The sequence below is a fragment of the Octopus bimaculoides genome, chromosome 1, assembly GCF_001194135.2.
Source record: "Octopus bimaculoides isolate UCB-OBI-ISO-001 chromosome 1, ASM119413v2, whole genome shotgun sequence".
In the NCBI taxonomy this organism is placed as follows: domain Eukaryota; kingdom Metazoa; phylum Mollusca; class Cephalopoda; order Octopoda; family Octopodidae; genus Octopus; species Octopus bimaculoides.
Window position 1 is genome coordinate 159,477,144 of NC_068981.1, and position 4,929 is coordinate 159,482,072.

General features: G+C 38.2%; 1 long non-coding RNA gene across 4 annotated transcripts in view; it reads left to right on the plus strand.

Moving 5' to 3' along the window:
* Positions 1-4,929, plus strand: part of LOC106884408 (uncharacterized) — a 91,152-nt gene that overhangs the window by 23,455 nt on the left and 62,768 nt on the right. For all 4 annotated transcript variants that reach the window (XR_001411242.2, XR_001411241.2, XR_001411240.2 and 1 more), the window contains exon 2: positions 4,353-4,430. This is a non-coding gene — a long non-coding RNA (uncharacterized LOC106884408). The remainder of the gene's footprint in view (positions 1-4,352; positions 4,431-4,929) is intronic.

A 4,929-nucleotide genomic window follows, 5' to 3' on the forward strand; every position in this document is an offset into this window, starting at 1 on the left:
GACTTTCCTATATAATATTAAGAATTAACGGAACGCTGAACTCCAGACTATCAACACAAACAACATTTATTCAAGGTGGAATATATACATCTTTAGCTCTTGTTTGTTGAGACGTCTTCTGTGTGTGTGAGCATGGTTGTTGGGACGTTGGTATGTAGATGTGAGCGAGCTGTCTAGCGTAAGTTCGAAAGGTGGAGAGAGACGGTTAAACACGTCCTTGCTCAATCGCTGGCCAGCAAGAAAGAGACAGAATGAAGAGGGAAAGCTTGGTTGTTGAATTCCACGCATGCGTGAGACTACGCATGCGCATAGCGTTACTACAATATCTATACTGTTCAGTATCTATGCGTTGAATAAAATATATCTTTCTACTTGTTATATATATATATATATATATATATATGGTCACTTGATCTGTTATATATATATGGTCGCTCGGACCGTTAGAAATACCAACCATCTTACCCTTTAAAAACGGGACACGTTAGGTAATACAAGTTTAGATATATTGATAGACAGAAAAGTATTGGATGGTCGCGGTTGGAATAACTCGAATGGAGGTAAACAATAGCAATAAACGTTAACCATTGTTGTTGTTATTTCGTCCCAATTCAGCCATGATCAGATTTACAATTAAAAGTATTTCAACTATGATCATGTCATCTTTTCTCTTTCTGGCATAATGCAATATGCGACTATATTATCCGATGTGCCATTCGTATTTCATAAAATACATTAAAAAGTGATTTGACTGAAGATTTGGCTGCTATTTTTAGCAGGTCTCCACTGTTGGCGCAGTGTTAACCATTAATATATCTTGATGTGTTTTATGGGAAATGCTGGAATTTTCACAACCATAACCTATGGGAACCAGACCAAAAAATATTGTATCGTAATTGTTTATCTCTGTAAAGTATTGAATGAACACTCTGTCTATAACAATTAATTTAATTACATCAAGTGATAATAGACCGAATGAAATTACGGATGCATCGAGAAAATTATAATTGTCGTTAATGTTCGGGTCCCTTTCCGGCTTCCGCCATCACCACCAAAATAAAAATAATACATTCGATGTAACACGGATCATTAACCTTTATTTTACTACTTATGGCAATAAATGTATCCGAATATATTTGAAAAAAATATTAACTAAACCTTTCTTTGAGTTGTGAATTACTCGACTCGATAGAAAATAGCGACTAGATTTCCCTTAAATCTCACATTGGTCAATGCAATCTTGAATACTCCTAAAATAGACTGGATGATCCTCGGTGGAATCCCTTCGATCATAGGCCTGCTCAGTCAGGGCTGACAAGGAACTAAACAACAAATAATATTGGTTTCAAATTTTGACACAAGGCAGTAAGTTCGAGGGCGGGGGCTAAGTGGATTACGCGTACAAATGGTACTTATTTTATCAATCTCGGCGGAACTTGAACTCAGAACGTAAAGACAGACGAAATGCCGCTAAGTATTTTGCTCGGCGCGGTAACGATTCTGCTAGCTCGCCGCCTTAACTGCTATAATAATATTGATCTCGAAATTTGGCACAAGGCCAGCAAGTTCAGTGGAGTGAGCAAGTTGATTATATAGACCCTAGTGCTCAAGTGGTACTCATTTTATCGATCCCGAAATGATGAAAGGCAAAGTCCACCTCGGCGGAATTTCAACTCAGAACGTAAAGACGGACGAAAGCTACTATAATAATTATCAAATGTTAATCAACCGTTCAACCCTTTAACATTGATTTCTAAAAAAAAGGCATAAAGACAGATATTTAGAAAGAGAATGGGGGGGGAGAAGAGAGCGAACGAAAACTTAATTAAATCGGTCCCTGTACTCGTCTGGTATTTTAGTTTATCGCTCTCGGAAGGATAAAAGGCAAAGTTGACCCCTCGGCAACATTATAACTCAGAACTTAAAGGGTCGCAACAAAATATCGCATATTTAGCTACGAACAAATATTATGTCGGACATTCTTAACGATTCTGCGAATCCATCGCCCCAGACTTTTAATATTGTTTTTCGAGGGCACAAGACCTGCAAGCTCGGGGTGGGGGTAAGTCGATCACATTTATTCCAGTGTTCAATTGGTACTTATTTCTTATTTTATCGACCCCGTAAAATGCAAGGCAAAGTTGACCTCAGTGGGATTTGAAGTCAGAACGTGAAGACGAATGAAATGCCGCAGAGCAATTCGCCCAGCGTCCTAACGATTCTGCCAGCTCGCCGCTTTCTTCAAACTTTTAATATTCCTTTCTACTAAAGGCACAAGGCCTGAAATTTGGTGGGAGGGGACTAGTCGACTACATCAACCCCAGTGTTCCATTGGTACTTAATTTATCTACCCAGATAAGATGAAAAGCAAATCGACTTCGGCGGAATTTGAACTCAGAATGAAAAGACGGACAAAATACCGCTAAGCATTTTGTTCAGCGTACAAGCAATTCTGCCAGCTCGACACCTTCTTCAAACTTTTAATATGCTTTTCTACTCTAGGCACAAGGCCCCAAAATTTTGGGGGAGGAGTCCAGTCGATTAGATCGATCCCAGTACGCAACTGTTACTTAATTTATCGACCCCGAAAGGTGAAGTCGACCTCGGCGGAATTTGAACCCAGAACGTAATGACAGATTAAATACACTAAGCAATTCGTCTGACGTGCTAACGTTTCTGCCAGTTCGCTGCCTTTCAAACTTCTAATATTGATGACGGTTTTGTTGGCTTGGGGCTGGAACAATGAAACGGGAAATTACATCACTTGAATCACTTCATTAAGAATTGGATCTTCAACATTACTCCAAGAACCAAGATGAGTTGCGAAATTAGATATTAGTCCTGCGGAATTACTTTCTAATTTTCTTTCTTCTTGTCACATATTTTCCATTCAATTTTGTTTATAACGTATGCCATCTTTTGAAAATGTTCTCTTTTTGTCAAGTGGCACGATGATGACTTTTGATCAAAGAGTGCATAAGTTCGTGTTTCATATCAGATTCTGTGCTATTATTTTTTCTTCGGAAACTCTTCCTTTTTGACGACCGACATAAAATTTTATGAAAATTCTCAGAGAAGACAACTGGAAACCAGGCACAAGACTTTTCTTCAATTTCAATCAAAAAATCCTGGTCGAGACTGATACTTGGAACGTGCTCACATTCTACCAATGCCAGTGTGTGGGAGGTATATATTTTCGTGAATGGGTTGCTGGTCATTATTGCTGTTTAGCTCCAGGTCAGGTCTAGAAGACCTATGAGAAGCTAGGCGTTTCACCATTTAGTATATTGCACATCGAAGAGTACATTGTCCAATGTTTCCTTCTTTTAAATCATTAAGGTAGAATTTGAAGGAGATTTAGCTATTTCTAACAGGTTGCGTAAATCCCATACACACTGCATCATCGGTTGGGTATGGAATGCTGGTTATTGTTGTTGTTGTTGATAGAGCAGATTTATGATAGAAATCATTCCAGACATGACCATCTTGTCTCTGTATATACAGGATTACATTTTCCAATGTGACATTTTCTTAATTGGTTTGGTCTGGTGAAGGGTTGTTTCCATAGTCTCCGAGGCAGGTGACATTGGCGTGGTTTATGTTTTTAGAAGACAGAATGTGGTTTTGAAGGAGATTTGCTAGCTACATCTAGCAGGTCGATCGCTCATATGCGTAGAAACTCCCTCGTTGTTTCGTAAAGTACTGAGTAACGGTAAGTCACAAATGCTTTGTAAAAAAAATGTACCAGTCTTAGGGAGAAGACATCTTAAAACTTGTCTCAAAAACGTAACCAAAGCTGAGGGTGGAATTTATTTTCAAGCATCCACCAACCAAAAATAAGATCTCCTGATTCAAGGGGACGACACAAATATTTAACAACAGCAACATTTAGCTATTCTTTATTTTAATATACACATTTCTAATAGCCTTAGATTAAAATACCTGTGTACAACATTTATAATATCAACACAAACATGAGACGATACTAACTCTAAGATTTTTCTCAGAAACTTTTCACAGAGATGTGAAGGTTAAAAACACAGGGCTTCACTCAGAATGCCGGTGGATCAGACATAGTGTTTTGATCTGATTTGCTCCCCTCAGTGACGAATATCTACCTTGATCGTTCTGAGACAACCAAATCAGATCAAAACAGCGTTTGCATACACATTATAAATGTCATAGATACCGGTATTTTATTGTTTATCCATAATTTACAATTTTGTATTTTTGGTCTTTGTTTTTATCTCTTGCTATATATAAGAGGTATTATATACCTTTCTCAGTCTATCGTGGTTTACCAGCTTAAAATGATTAAATAAATAAATATCCATTTTGGTATTCTTCGTCAGATTGGTTGATGGAATGTAATTTATAAAGCGACAAAAGGAAGCTGAATTATTGGCGCATACCAGAGGGAATTTCATGAGGTGAGTTATTTGGACAAAGTTGCCGTCAGGAACAGATAAGGCCAGTAAAGAGAGTGGATCAAGTAATTAAATCGTAAATAATTCATAGTGAGGTAATTCCACTACGATGTTTACATGCCGCAATTTCTTAAAAGCTTTGGTAATATTGAGTGTAATAGAATTGGTTTCTGCATGGTTTTATGAAGCTAATGACCATTCCCAAAGTATGTTCGAATTTTCGAATCCATTCTGATGAAAAGTGAAGAGAGAAATTGAGGATGTTATAAACGATGTTATAAATATTGCCTTCCATTAGCCTAGATTTGGGGGAAAAGGACAGGAGTTAACAACAGTAAGATGGGTCAACGAACTGTTGCCTGCTTTGACGTCTGCGACTAGTTTGCTCACTGTGTGTGTATGTGTGTGTGTGTGTGTGTGTGTGTGTGTGTGTTTGCGTGCGTGCGTGCGCATGTGTGTGTGTCAGTGTGTGATCGTGCGCACGCGTGCGTGTGTAAAGAAG